Raw genomic sequence first — 16477 nt, 5'->3', positions numbered from 1 at the left:
TCGAGGTGACGTCGACCTTCAGAAGATCGACGAGAAGGAGAACCTGGCCGATCCATTCACTAAAGCTATTGCGGTGAAGGAGTTCGACGACTTCAAGTCGAAGATGGGTATTAGATACTGCACCGATTGGCTTTAGGCCAAGTGGAAGATTGTTGAAAATTGTGTCCCAAAGCCAATCGTCAGCCTGTTGATGGTTGTGCTCTTTGTTGTATTAGTACATAAATCATAAATAAATAAAAATTATTTTGATATTTTTCATCATAAATTGTCATCTTTTAATGAACTCGTGTGTTGTGGTGAAGTACTTAGGACTATCTAGACTCGACAAAGAAGGATTTGTCATTTAGTCCTTAAATTTGTTCGTGACTAAATGGTACGTTGTTACCAAGGACAATAATGTTTATCGAGCATAGGTCGTTGTATGCCATATAGGTTGGTTGTCTTCTTAACTAAAGAGTGTGGAGACACTGGTATGGCATACAGGTGAGATGTAAAGGTACATCTGCACTGAACATGACCGACTCCAGAGCTATCTCTGCTGTTAAGATTTGCTCTGATGGGATATGGGTATAAATGTCCCTCTGACCTGAGACCGCCACGATGATTTGCAAGCAACTCACTGCACTTAGGCACTGGACTACCTGAATTTCTATTTCAATGACGGAAGGCTGTTGGGTGTAATCAAGTACATGACTTGTCGGTGCGTGTGTCAAGATGGGATTGACCACTCCAGTTCAGGATCTATGTACAGTCATGTTTCAATTTATCAAAACCTTGGCCAGGGTAGTCCTAGTGAGGAGTCACAGGACTGTTTGAGTTGAGTACGATTCGGATGATCTACTCAGGGTTGACAGTTTAACCCCGAGTCATCCTAAACACAGGGGTCAAAAGGGATGAATTATACAGTAACCATATTCACGTAGATTCTGAGTGTTGCGATTGCGATTATTTAACCTATCCGGATGTCGGGTACCATTGCTAGATGGTCACTTCGATTAGTACAAGAATTGGTTCCTGTGCTACCGGCTTAGGTTCGAACCTACGGGGTCACACACATTAGAGGTTTCTATCTGATCTGATGGCTGATGAAGAGTCATAATATTTGTGGACTTTGAGTCCTACGTGTCTAGGACTCTGTGATCGAGAATCAGGATTCTCTAATCATGAGTCCCACACATTTTGGGTACCGGGGTCAAGAGTCCCACTGGTTTGGGACTCTTCGATCAAGGTTTCATATTGATGGACTTTGATACCCGATTGCCCATCGGATTTGGACTCAATATTTATGAGAGGTTTAATTAGTGATTTAATCATTAATTAAGTCAATTTGATTGAGTAATTATTTTTGGATCAAGTTCAATTGAATTGGATTCAGTTGGGTTTGACCCGATTAGGTTAAGAGTTGACCTAATCGTCGAGATGGTTTGGTCCCTGATTTGATCAGGGGTTGGGCTATGTCAATTTCTAATTTGATTAAAATTTTATTGAGCCTAATTAAGCCTAATTAAGTTAGATTTAATTTAGTCTAATTGTTGCTTAATCTATTTTGATTAGGTTGGTTCAATTAAGATTAAATCACCATTTGAATTTGAATCCCTGCACCACCTTATATCTCTGCGCCCATTTGAATTCACGAGAAAAAATTTCTTGTGAATTTTCTCTCATGCAAAGCCCTTCTCACACCCACTCTTGTGCGCCAATCTTTGGATAAAATTGATTAGTTAGCCATTCAAATTCAAAGTGTGTTTGAATTTGAATGGATAACTTATCTCTTGTGCCTTCATGACCTTATCCACTTTAGTGCCCCATATCTCACACGAGAAAGAGTTTCTCGTGAAATCTTTTCATGCACAAGGCAGCCTCACACCTTCTCTTCTCACGCCCAAGTGGATAGGGATGAGTTGGTTTGCATTTGAATTCAAATTTGATTTGAATTCAAATGTGTAACCACTTATTTTTATCTTCTCACGCGGATAAGACACGTTCGATGTTATTTTAAAAAGAGGAGAAGGATGGGGCGTGCGTAGAAAAATTTTGAGAAAGAAAGTGGAGTGTGAGGAAGCCTTGTGCATAAGGTGAAGGTCCAAAACCTTTCGAAAGAAAAAGAAAGAAAAAAAAAATTGGGCGCAGGATTTTCAGTGTGTTCCCTAGGGTTTCAGCCTGGGGTTCGGGAAGTAAGTTAGTGAGCTACGAGTGTCGTGAGCCCATCAAATTCAAGGGAGAGAATCATCTACCTCTCAAGCATATTTGTTGATGATCTGGAGCATCCGTGAAATTGACAGACATCGATCGAAGGAGTTCGATCAGCATCAGCTGTCGAAAGGGTTCTACAACAAGCTAGCACTCGTGAGGAGCCGATCAGACTTGGAGCCTCATGTGGATGATCCGCAGAGGCCAGACATATTGTGCCGCTACATTACGGTGATCAGAACCTCCCGACGGTGATCAGATTGTGGTGATTGACTACCCGCACAAAGGTATTGTGTTCTGAACACAGAACAGTAAATTGTTTACTGTTCAAATTTGAATTTTAAATTTAAATTCATGCATGCTATATATCATATTTAGATCCTAGTGTAGGATAAATACATATTAATTAATTAGATTAATTAATTATTTCTACTATAAAATAATAATTTTGAAAAAGTTTTAAAATTATCATTTTACCCCTGCACTCAAATTTCGCTTCACATTCGATATTGGTACTTAAGCCTTCAACTTGGCTCGATTAATTCCTTCAAGTAGCTTAGTCGACTATTTGCAACTTCATCAGCAGTCATTGACAGCATTACGACTTGAACTCACCTTTTCAACATCCAACAACAAGAGGGTGAGTCTCTCTAGGACTACATCAATTGTTTCAATGCTGTGACCTTAGAGGTGCGTGACTTGGATTAATCGGTGGCTATGACTGCTCTCAAAGCTAGATTGCTCAAGAATGATTTGCTCTTCACTCAAGAAGAGGTATCTTAAAGACTTTATGAAGATGTGGTGAAAGCAAAAAAGTACTCAAATATAGAGGAGGCATGGGCTTTGATGGGGAGCACTCCAACGAGCTTGGGGAAGAGAAGAAAGGCAATGAGCACAAAGGTAGGGAGCATAAGCATAAAGGTTGACAAGGTGATAAAAGATCATATCGATCCCAGACACCTCATGATAACCGGGCGAAGTCTCTGCCCAAATGTCGTCGATTTAGATCTTCATTTTAGAGATTTAATAACTATACCCCTCTCAATGCATCTTGAACCTAGATATTGATAGAGATGAGCACCAAGGAGATCTACCGTGGTCGAGAAAGATGACAGCCCCACCTCATGTGTGGAATACTAGAAAATATTACCGATGCCATCAGGACCACGATCACAATTCTGAGGAATGTCAATAATTAAAAGATGAGATCGAGGTGCTAATCAGGCGGGGATGACCAAGGAGGTATGTCAAAAAATAGCTGAATTGGGAGGAAACCAGATCCGAACCATTCCAACCCGATAGTCCCCAAGAATACACCTATAGTGCATGTGATCTATACCATCTCTAGGGGGCAGCTTAGCAATTTGACCTCAGAGCCTGACCGAGCCAAGGAGAAGCAGATGAAGTGAAAGACTGAAGATTAAGGAATTATTTTCTCTGATGCCGACCTTAGGGGTATAAAATATCCTTATGATGATCCAGTTATAGTGACTTTGAATTTTTTGAACTATGATGTATGCCATATTTTAATTGATAATGGAAGCTTTACAGATATTTTATTTTATGGTGCTTTGTAGGAATGGGTTCGGCTTTCATCAGTTGAGGAGACTTCATTCTCCTCTTGTCAGTTTTTCTGGTAATATTGTATCAGTAGAAGTGGTTATCTCTCTCCTGATGACTGTAGGATGAGCTTCAAAGCAGTCAACTATCTAGGTTAATTTTTTGGTCATAAAAATCCCATCTGCTTATAATACTATATTAGGTCAACTAGGATTGAATACCCTCCTTGCCATGGTGTCAACTTATCATTTGTTGATTAAGTTTCCCATTTTACATGAGATAGACGAAGTCTGAGGAGATTAAGAGCTGGCTAAGGAATGTAACATGGCAATCTTATATGGAGAAGCCCTTATGGAACCTCAGTCCACAGAAGAGCTCGATGTTTGGGATGAGCTGATGGAGCAAAGAGGCCAGTTGATAGAAGACCTCATTCTGATTATATTAGAGGAGTCTGACCTAACCAGAATAGTCTAGGTCAGCTCTAATCTGAATGATGAGGACCATCAGCATCTCGCCTCATTTTTTCAATTCAATGTGGATGTCTTCACTTGGTTGGCCTCGGACATATTAGGTATAAACTTGAAAGTCATTTTCCACCATCTGTATATGAATTTGGAGCATCATTCTATCAAACAAAAGAAGAGAAGCTTCACATCAGAGCAACAAAAAAGTCATAGAAGAAGAGATGGGCAAACTCTTGAAGGCTAGCTTCATCGCTAGCCAATGTAGTACTAGTCAATAAGGCGAATGGAAAATGATGGATATGTGTGGACTATACGAATCTGAATAAGGTGTGCCCCAACAATAGTTATCTACTACCTTAGATCGACTAACTGATGGATGCTACCTTAGATCGACCAACTCCTCTCCTCATTCTTGAAGGCCATATGGATCTGATTATAGTGGAGAAATATAGCTTTTACTATTAACAAAGATCTTTTTTGTTATAGGATCATATCTTTCAAACTAAAGAATGTGTGAGCAACTTATCAGAGGCTCATCAACAAGATCTTCAAGAAGCAAATTGGGAGAAACATGAAGGTGTACATAGATGACATACTGATTAAAAGTAGGACTACTAAATACCACATTGTCAATCTCAAAAAGGCCTTCACAATACTGCGACACTTCCATATAAAGCTCAAGTACAACAAGTGTGCCTTCGGGGTCACCTCTGGTAAGTTTTTCAGCTTTATAGTGTTGTTGCATGAAATTGAAGTAAATTCAAAGAAGATTTGAGCACTCCAGAAGATGACTCCACCAAGAATAGTTAAAGAAGTACAATGTCTTATAGGAAGAATCGCAGCTTTTAGCAGATTCCTCTCAAGATCGATGGAAAAGACCATGCCCTTCTTTAGAGCTCTTAAGTGAATGAAGGATTTTTGATGGATGGAAGAATGCCAAGCTACATTTGATGAGCTGAAGAGGTACCTCAGCTCCCCACCACTTCTCAGCAAAGCAGAGTTAGATGAGGTCCTATACTTGTATCATGTAGTCTCCCTCAAGCAGTCAGTTTGATGCTCATCCGACAAGAAGGTGTGCTCCAAAAGCCAGTGTGTTATGCAAGCCGAGTCCTTCATGACATGGAGATCAGGTATACGAAGCTAGAGAAAGTGGTATACATGCTTATAATCTAAGCAAAAAGCCTACATCCATACTTCCAAGTGCATCGATCATGGTGCTCACTGACCAACCCATTTGGTTGGTACTCCATTGACCTGAGACCTCAGCTTGGCTAGCTAAATGGGCCATTAAGCTTAGGTAGTTTGATATAAAATACCTTCTCCAACCATCTGTCAAAGCTCAAATATTGGTGGATTTCATTTTGGAATGCACCTTCCTTAAAGAGGAGGAATCCATGCTAGAACTTGAAGTCAGAGAACCTGAGGAGTGTTGGGTTCTCTATGTGGATGGTTCTTTTAATGCAATAGGATTTGGGGTCGAGCTGATCCTCACCAGCATAGAAGGTGTAGTTGCTGAATACACTTTACACTTCAAATGTAAAGTCTTAAATAATGAGGTTGCATACGAGGCCTTGGTGACCAAACTTAAAATTACCAAGGAGTTGGGAGTTTGACATCTGAGGGTCTACAATGATTCATTGCTTGTAGTCGATCAAATGTGAGGCGAATATGAGGCATGAGAACCTATTATTATTAAGTACTAACAGAAAGTGAAAGATCTCATATCTGACCTTGCATCTCTAAGTATTCAGCAAATTTTGAGGTCTGAGAATGCTAGAGCTAACCTCTTGGCAAAGCTTATCACCATGGGAGTTATCGACATCAAAAGGAGCTAATATATGGAAACTAAAAAATTAAAGCATCGAAGAGGCTGTAGTGATGCAAAATGATCTCGAGCCAAGCTAGATGGATCCAATCATCTAATTTTTGAAGGATAAAACTCTACAAGCTGATCATGAGGAGGCTAAAAAATTAAAACACCAAGCACCCCGATACTTGATATATGATGGAAAGTTATACATAAAGTCCTACTCATTGTCACTGCTTTGATGCCTTCGCCTATTAGAAGCAAATAATGCCTTTCGAGCGGTTCATGAAGGCACTTGCAGTAACCACCTTGGGGGCAGAGCTCTTGCTTACAAGGTATTGCGACAAGATTATTTCTAGCCGATGCTATAGTAGGATGCAACTGATCTAGTACGAAGGTATGATCAATATTAGAGGAATACTAATATCCAATGCTGTCCTTCAACTCTCTTAGCACCAATCATAACATCTTGGCCCTTCACCCAATGAAGGATGGATATCCTTGGGCCCTTCTTAATCACTACAGCATAAAAGAAGTTCCGACTCATTACAATTGACTACTTCATAAAGTGGATAGAAGTAGAGGTGCTAGCACGTATCACTAAAACCAAAGTTCACGACTTCATGTGCAAGTCCATCATCTACAGGTTGGCCTACCATGAGCCATCATCACAGACAATGGACACTAGTTCAATAATATGAAGTTCATGAAATTCTATAGAGAGCTTGGAATCACACACCACATGACTTTGATCGTGCACCCTCAAAGTAATAGTGAGGCCGAGGTGGCTAATTAATGAACTTTATTGCATGGACTGAAGATGAGACTGGACTGAGCCAAAAGACTATAGGTTGAAGAGCTCCATAACATACTTTGGGCCTACTGGACAATGCAACAAATCTCTATTGGAGAAACATCGTTTAACTTGGCTTTCGGGATTGAAGCTATGATACACTTGTAGTCGGCCTTCCTTTGTTCAAGATGGAGAAATTTGGTGAGGAAAGCAACTCAAATGACTTGAGGACAAACCTGGACTTGTTGGAGGAGATGCGAGAGTGAGCTTGACTTCGGATGGTGACTTATCGACAAAAAGTGGTTCAATATTGTAACTCAAGAATTAGAAGAAAAGCCTTCTGAGTAGGAGACCTTATCCTATAAATAACTAAAGTGTCTCACCTGGAAGAACAGGAAAAGCTATCACTGAATTGAAAAGGTCCATATCACATCGATGAGGTGGTGCACTCAAAAGCCTACCAACTTCGTCGATTAGATGGAAACTAGTTTCTTGAATTTGGAATGCTAAAAATTTATGAATTTATTATCCATGATGTAATTGTTACTAATAGCAATAAAGATTCATTTTTTGTAGATCAAAAACATCTTTCCAATATCTTCGATAAAAAAGGTCAATGGGCACTCCTCATCCTCGTAAGAGTCAAGTGGAGGCCAGCAATATAACATGACTCGGATGCTCCTCGGCCTTGTATGAGTCGAGTGGAGGCCAGCAACATGACACTGCTAATAGACACTCCTCATCCTCGAATGAGTCGAGTGGATGCTAGAGACACAGCCAATGGGTGCTCCTTATCCTCATAAGAGTTGAGCAAAGATAAGCGACATGGCCAATAGACACTGCTCATCCTCGTATGAGTCGAGTAGAGGCTAGTGATATGACATGGCCAATGGGTGCTTCTCATTCTCATACAAGTTGAGGAGAGCCTAGTGACATGGCCAATAGGCACTTCTCATCATTGTATGAGTCAAGCAGAGGCCAACAATGCAACACGACTAACAAGCACTTCTTATCCTCGTACAAGTCGAGCAGAGGCTAACAATATGACATGGCCAATAGGTGCTTCTAGTCTTCAAATGAGATGAGTAGTGGTCAGTAATACAACCAATGGATGCTCCTATCCTTGTATAAGTCATATAGAGGCCAGTGACATGACACGACCAATGGATGCTCTTCATCTTCATACGAGTCGAGGGAAGCCAACGACATGATATGATCAATGGGTGCTTCTCATCCTCGGATGAGTTGAGTAGAGGCCAGGGACATGATTAGCAACATTCTTCATCCTCCGAGTGTCAGCAACCTCGACCTCCATCAACTTTACCTTAACTTGTGGGGATTGAATTTTTCTATCAGCTGTCGCCTTCATCTCCGAGACCTCATCTGCATTCTTCTCGGCCTGAGCAACTCAGGCCACGATCTCCTCCAAGAATAGTCGGGCTTCCTTCAAAATGCCTATGAAATAGTCCACATGGTGGACAAGCTAAGGAATAAACAAAGTCAAAATAAAGGAGGGGAGAGAGGAAAAGAATTTTTTGAATTTATCTGAAAGAGAGTCATAAGAATCCTTAACATGGTATCTAGGACTTTCTATATTGATCACTTTGATATCGATCGAAAGAATAGCGGCCCAAAGTAGTTCATGGGCAACTTGATAATTCACGAAGCCCGACCTTCATTCTTGGACCCCCTACCTAGGATGAGTAGTGGGCATCTGAGAAGCTGAGGCTGGAGGATCGGCTCGATGAAAAAAAAATACACACAAAAATCAAAGTAGTTATACCTCGGAGAGATGAAGATGTGGATGAAGGAGAAATTGGTTTGCCTGAGGTGACTGATTTGATGGGAGGAATGACCTGGGCTCCAGAGGAGGAAACCCCCTTCCCTAGGGCTGAACCTTGAATTGATGCCTAAGGAAAGCGAGCAGTTTGCTGGACAAGGATGGACTCAGTTCAGCCTTGCTTGAGGGTAAGACTGTCGCTCAAAGACTTCTTTCTTTTGGCAACACGATGCAGAGCCTCGAGCTCCTCAGGCTTTATGTCTGTAGAACAATAATCGTCAGTTAAAACAAATCGAGGTGAAACATAAATTAATGTCGACTTATCCTAAGGATTGGCCAGGCTCAATCAAACCTTATACAATATCTCCTCAGAAAGGAAGATATGAAGAGGAGGGGCAGCACGATTGAAAACAAACTTCAAGGTCTCCTCCTTAATGTCTGATAGCATCGAAGCTTTATTTGATGATCTCCAAGATCGAACCCATGAAGTATAAAAACTCTAAGACTACTCCATCGAAACAAAAAAAATGATGCTCCTTCTTGTTGGGCCTTATGTGGTACTCTCAAGGCTCAAGAGACCAAGGCTAAGGCCAAGGTCCAAAGTCTATGAGGTGGTCATGAGATTTCTAGGGCTAGTTTGGATCCTAGGACGAAAGACTGTCAGCCTTTCGGATCTTGAGGTCCAAAAATTTTGAGCTTTGAGAGGCTAACATATATTTGGACTAGGATTGAGTCCAATATTATGAGATTGGGTCAAATCATGGGTGTACATGAGCTTGGATGAGCGCAATCTTGTATTGAGTTAGCCAAGAGAGTTTTTGGGTTGGGTCACATTGATCCTGTATATAAACATATATTATATCTGACTTGATGAATCGAAAGGAATATAAAATTATTTTCTCTCTAACTTTCTCTCTCTTTCTTCTTCTCTTTCTATTTGGTCCTCTCCACATCCTAGAAGCAAAAAACCTAGGGTTTCTTGGCCACCACCCCAAAAAGGAAAGAAAGGAGGCGCTAGAAACCAGTGCCCCCCTTGTGCATGCCCCTTGTTTGTGTGCCCCCTTTTGGCCGTCCAAGAGGAGTTCTAGGTCCTCTCTTTTATTTTTTGGAGGCTTCATCAAGAGTACTTCTAGATCCCAAAAAATAAGTTTTAGATCTAGTGGAGAAGGGGTTCAAATCATAGAAAGAAATCCTACCGACAGGATTTATAAGGCTGCTGAAATTCTAAAGGCTGTTTTTATTTTGCTTGGTTGCTGACTTTCAAGGACCTCCACAATCAGATCCTTGCTATTTTCTGATGTCCATAACCTAAAAAAGTTGCTCCAATAATTGGTATCAGAGCACGGATTATGTGGAGAAAGAAGGTGACTCCAAAAGTTGAAGATCTTCAAAGGCTGAAATTTCAGCAAGGACCCTATTAAGGTATTTCTCAAATCTCTTGGAGTTTTGTTGTATTTTTGGTTTGGATCTAGCCATGGAAAGCAACATGAAAGTTGATTTTGAGAAGTTTGATGAAAAAAAAAATTTTTTATGTGAAAAATTTGGGTAGAAGATCTTTTGGTTCAAGCAGATCTGGATTAGGCATTGGAGGAGAAGCCTGAAGAGATGACGGATCATCAATGAAGGTCTCTGGAGAAGAAGGCACATTCTGTGATTAGAGGATGTTTGACAGATGCGGCACTCTATTCGATGTTAGAGGAGAGAATCCTGAAAGGTTTGTGGTCAAAGTTGCACACCATGTATATGAAAAAAATATGTGCAACAAGCTGATATTGAGAAGAGATTATACAGCCTTCGGATGTAGGAAGGTGGAGATGTTTTGGGTCACATCCAGAAATTCAACTAGATGTGCAATGAGTTGCTGAACATCGGAGTGAAGATGGAGGAGGAAGATAAGTCGTTGCTACTACTATGCTCGCTGCCCCCTTCCTATGATCCATTGGTGACGACGCTGCTCTACGACAAAGAGATCTTAGAGTATGAAGACATGGTCTCGGTGTTGCAGTCCAATGAACAGTGAGAAAAGTTGACCGAAGAAGGTGCTCTCCAGGAGGGCTTGGCCGTACGGGAGAGATCTAGAAGAGGAAGAAAAAGAGGCAAGTTAAGTGTACGGTCAAAGTCTCGAAAGAGCAGGAGCAAGAAGGAAGTCAGGTGCTACAAGTGCAACGAGATCAGGCACTTCAAATGACATTGCCCGCAGTGGAAGAATAAGAAGGGAGATAAGGGAGGATCTGATGCACTGAGTATGGTGGCTGATAGTGAGGTGAAGGATGACCTCTTGATAGTATCAGATGGTCATAAGCAAAACACCGATGTATGGACCCTGGATTCAGTCTGTTTGCATCACTATACCCCAAACCGATCTTGGTCGCTACATACACCAAGACAGATGAAAGGAGCGTGACACTTGGAGATGATCACCCATGTCGAGTTGATGGTATTTGGAGGATTCGGATGAGGATATTTGATGAGATGGTACAGACTCTCACTAATGTGAAGCACGTCATAGATCTGAAGAAGAATCTCATGTCATTTGGTTATCTGGAGTAGAGCGGCTATAGCATTAGCAATCATGCTAGGAGTGGGAAGTTGAACATCTCAAATGGAGCCATGGTAGTGATGAGAGGTAGGAGGATGGAGAACAACCTCTATAGGATGGAAGGATCTATGGTGACTGGAGAATCTAATGCAGCAGCAGCAGCACAAGATCAGCAGAGGAATCACCGATTGTGGCACTACCACCTAGGCCATATGGGAGATCGTGGGATGAAGGAGCTGAGCAAGCATGATCTGATTTTCAATTTGGATGGAGGTATCTCAAAGATATATGAGCTATGTCAGATGAAAAAATAGAGGAGAGTACAGTTTGCCAGCAGTTCAGCCCGCAGGCAGCCCCACTAGAACTAGTTCATACTGATGTGTGGGGACCGGCTTCGATTTTAGTCAGAAATGGGGTAAGATACTTCTTGAATTTTATAGATGATTTTTCAAAAAAGGTATGGGTCTACTTCATGAAGGAGAAATAAGAAGTCTTTACCAAATTCAAAGTATGAAAAGCTGAGGTGGAGAAGGAGACAGGTCGGAGCTTGAAGTGTCTGTGGTCTGACAATGGTGGAGAGTATACTAGCAAGGAGTTTTTAATTTTTTTGTGAGGAGTGTGGCATCAAAAGGCACTTCTCAGTGAGAGAGACTCCTCAGCAAAATGGAGTGGCTGAGAGAATGAACAGAACCCTTATGAAAAAGGCACGGTGCATGAGGCTGCAGGTAGGGCTTCCTAAGGTGTTTTGAGTTGATACAGTAGATGTAGCCTGTTATTTGATAAATCGATCACCTCACACTAAGTTAGATGGTGGTATTCCAGAAGAAAAATGATCTAGAAGAAAGATTAGGCTGAGCCATCTAAGGGTGTTTGGGTGCACGGTATTTGTGCACATTGGTGTTGGTGAGTGAAGCAAATTGGATGCCAGGTCACGAAAGATGATGTTCTTGGGATATCCACGAGGAGTTAAGCAATACCGACTATAAGATCCCTTGGAGAAGAAGGTTGTCATCAGTAGAGATGTCACTTTTGATAAAAGTTCAATTCTCCAAAGGCGAGATGGCATGGAGGAGCAGTAGGAGCAGCAGGAGGTTCAGCAGGGCAGCGCTGAACAACTAACATCTTATTCTATTTTGCCACTTGCAGGTGCATCAGGAGGACTTGGTATTAAGGTGGAGCACTCCCCAAAGGTGTCTCCATAAGTGAAGAGGGCTCGGATGGATAAAAGAAGTTAGGAGGTCTGGCAGAAGCAAACTGGACCTAGGATGGATATTGGGGTTGCACTGCACAAGCCCAAAAAGAATGTCAGGCAACCAAAATGATATGGCTTTGAAGAGATGGTGTCATATATCCTGGTGATAGTGAATGGAGACCCCTATACCTACGAAGAGGCTATGGAGAGTCAGGACAGAGAGAGGTGGGTCCAAGCAATGTCTGAGGAGATGCAATCTCTCTATAAGAACGAGATGTGGTGATTGGTGCAGTTGTTACAAGGGAAGAAATTTATTGATTGCAAGTGGATTTACCAATGCAAGGAGGGGCCTTTGGAGCAGGGAGGTATCAGGTACAAAATGAGGCTAGTGGTCAAGGGATACTTTCAGAAGAAAGGCATTGACTTAATGAGGTTTTCACTCTCATCGTCAGGCATACTTCCATCAGGGTGCTGTTGAGCATCGTTGTAGCTCAAGACTTGGAGCTGGAGTAGGTGGATGTCAAGACGGTGTTCCTCCATGGACATCTGGAGGAGAGCATCTACATGGAGTGGCCACCTGGGTTTCGAGAGCTAGGAGCAAAAGAGAAGGTTTGTTTATTGCAGAATCACTGTACGGGCTAAAGCAGTTATCGAGGTAATGGTACTAGCGGTTTGATTCTTATGTGAGGAGCATCGGGCTTTTCATATGCGAGTATGACTCTTATGTTTATATTAAATCTTTGGAGGATGGATCTAAGGTGTTTCTACTTTTGTATGTGGATGACATGCTCATAGCATGCAGGAGTAGAAAGGTTATGCAGGAACTTAAGGCAGCCTTGTCTTGAGAGTTTGAGATAAAGGATTTGGGGCCTGCGAGGAAGATCTTAGGTATAAAAATCTTTAGAGGTCAAGCTAAGAGGGTGCTGCATTTATCTCAAAGAGGTTATATCAGGAAGGTCTTGGAGAGGTTCGAGATGAATGATGCAAAATCGACGGAGCTGCCACTCGTCGAGCACTTTAGACTCTCAAAGACGATGTCGCCACAGACTGAGGTGGAGGCTCAAGAGATGGAGAGAGTGTCATATGCCTCTAGTGTGGGGAGTCTTATGTACGTCATGGTGTGTTATAGGTCGGATATTGCCCATACAATGAGCCAGATCAGTAGGTTTATGGCATAGCCTGGCAGGGAGCACTGGCGAGCACTGAAGGGGATCTTCAGATACTTGACGGGTACTGTTGGAGTCGACATCTGCTACAGACAGTGAGGAGGTGCTGAGGGACTCTCCAACACATCCAAGGAGGCTCGGAGGCTGATAGGAGGGTTCATGGATGTGGATTTCGGTAGAGACGTGGACACTCGACGGTTGATGATAGGTTTTGTATTTAGCTTGTTTGGAGGTCCCATTTCATGGAGATCATGCTTGCAGTCCATCACGGCCTTATCCATGACTGAGGCGGAATACAATGGTGTTAGGAGGCAGCGAAGGAGGCCCTATGGCTGAAGGATTTAGAGTTGGAGATGGGCCTTGTACAGGAGACCGTCAGGGTGCACTGCGGCAGTCAGAGTGCACTGTTACTTGCACAGAATTTTGTCTACCATGCTAGGACAAAGCACATCGATATCAGGTATTATTAGATCAAAAAACTTGTGGAAGAAGGTGAGGCAGAGCTGGTGAAGGTCCACACCAAGGAGAATTCAGTGGATGCACTGATGAAGGTACTTTCACGGGATAGTTTTTGAAAATATGTGACACTGATGTACTTGATGGATAGGACGGAGTTGGTTGAGGCCTTGGGGTATCAAGATGGAGATTGTTGGGCTTTATGTGGTACTTTCAAAGCTTAAGAGACCAAGGCTAAGGTCAAAGTCCAAAGTCCATGAGGTGGTCATAGGATTTCTAGGGCTAGTTTGGATCCTAGGACGAAAGGCTGTCCGTCTTTCGGATCTTAAGGTTCAGAAATTTTGGGCCTTGAGGGGCTAAGTTATATTTGGACTAGGATTGAGTCTAATATTATGAGATTGGGTCAAGTCATGGGTGTACATGGGCTTGGATGAACACAATCTTGTATTGAGTTAGCTAAAGGGTTTTTGGGTTGGGTTACATTGACCCTGTATATAAACATATATTGTATCTGACTTGATGAATCGAAAAGAACACAAAATCATTTTCTTCCTAATTTTCTCTCTCTTCTTTCTTTTCTCTCTGATCCTCTCCACGTCTTAGAAGCAAGAAACCTTGGGTTTCTTGGCCACCACCCCAAAAAGGAAAGAAAGGAGGCGCTAGAAACCAGCACCCCCTTGTGCACGCCCCCTGTTTGTGCGCCCCCTCTTGGCCGTCCAAGAGGAGTTTCAGATCCCATCTTTTATTTTTTGGAGACTTTATCAAGAGTACTTCTAGGTCCCAAAAAGTGGGTTTTAGATCTAATGGAGGAGTTCAAATCGCAGAAAGAAATCCTACCGACAGAATTTATAAGACTGCTGAAATTCTGAAGGCTATTTTTATTTTGTTTGATTGCTGGCCTTCAAGGATCTCCACAATCAGATCCTTGCTGTTTCCTGATGTTCACAACTTGGAGAAGTTGCTCCAACACTTCTAGTTATGAACTGAAGAAGAAGCATATCGAATAAGGCATTGCCCCATCTGAAGAAAAGCATACCACCATCTGACCTCACTAGGGTGTTTCTTAAATGAGAAACACATCTAGAAGAGGGGGATGATCGACCTCATGAATTATCAAAATCCTAAGACTTTTCGATAGAAATAAAAAAATAATGTTCCTTCCAATTATGAACTGAGGAAGGAGCACCTGAAATAAGATACCGGCCCATCTGAGGAGAAGCATACCACCATCCAACCTCCTTGGGGTGTTTTTTCAATGAGAAACATGTCTGAAAGAGGTGGATGGTCGATTCAACTCCATAAGTTTGGCACTACACTATAGAGAGCTATTTGAAAAATCCTAAGAAGATCTATAATAAATAATTGAAGAGGTAATCTAAGGCCAACTTTTAAGGACTCTTCATAGAGTTTGATCTGACCTCAAGAAGGATTAGCTATCCATCCTCGGGACTGGCGAGCTCCAGCTTAAATTTTTGTAGGAATCTGGTATTGGAGATGGATGACCTCCAAGTCCTCATAGGTGAGGACTCTCCACTTGACCCAAGACCCCCATCAGATGGATCCCGATTGGAGGATCAAGTGCCAAGGGATGAGCCCCATGTACTCATCCTCAGCAAAACTTAAAAAAGAGAGAGAAAGAAGAAAGAAAAACTGACCTAGGATGGGGATGACCGAGCAAGCCCAAGGAATGGACTTCGAGAATCAGATTTCGGAGCTCAATTACAGTCGATGATGACTATGGCTATCAATGGTAATTACTGAAGATTGCTGAAAATCACTTGAGGACCCCACTCCTCTCCTGGATGGTAGAACTATGTACGGTAAAGTCAAATCTGAGAAAACGGCCATCTATTTATAGGAGCTCAGATGGCTTCGATTTGGTGGTGATTCATTTAGCCACCATCGATAATTGCCAAGTGGTAGCCTGAGGTTGGTCATGCCTGAGCTCATGTGGATCTATGGCTTCAACAGCCCAGATCAACAGATCAAGGAGATCAGCAATGCCGATTTACGACTTGCGTCTAGATCTCTAATGGTGCCCAAGCTCGGTTCTAAAGCATATTTGACTTTACTAGGTCGGCCTTGGTTTTGAGTCTTTACTCTCTTCAGCTGACCTCGATTCGAGCTTCAACTCAAGAGTGGGGGACAGCTGTTGTGGACCACCACATCAATCTCTATCGACTAAGTCCTCGATCATGGTCGAGATCTCAATAGACTCGACTTGGGGTGTAGCCAAAGTAGGCAAGGGTCAGCTATGGCCGACTTGAAGGAGTTGTATGTAATGAGTCAAATTGGGTAAGTTGCCTCGATCTGATAAGGAGGTCATTTTGGAAAAATAATTTTTTTCATGATCATGGAACGGCCAGATAAGGACGACCTAACCACCAAAATTAGATTCTATCCCCAAGTGGCAACCATCGGCTAGCTCCACATCGCAAACACGAAAATGCGATCTCTATCGGTGCAATCCATGTGCATTTTCCAAGAACGGCCAGTCTCATTGGTGTATACGATTCTTACTCTCCTTCTA

The sequence above is a fragment of the Elaeis guineensis genome, chromosome 2 (genome assembly GCF_000442705.2).
Source record: "Elaeis guineensis isolate ETL-2024a chromosome 2, EG11, whole genome shotgun sequence".
Classification (NCBI taxonomy): Eukaryota; Viridiplantae; Streptophyta; class Magnoliopsida; order Arecales; family Arecaceae; genus Elaeis; species Elaeis guineensis.
This window is presented reverse-complemented; position numbering follows the sequence as displayed.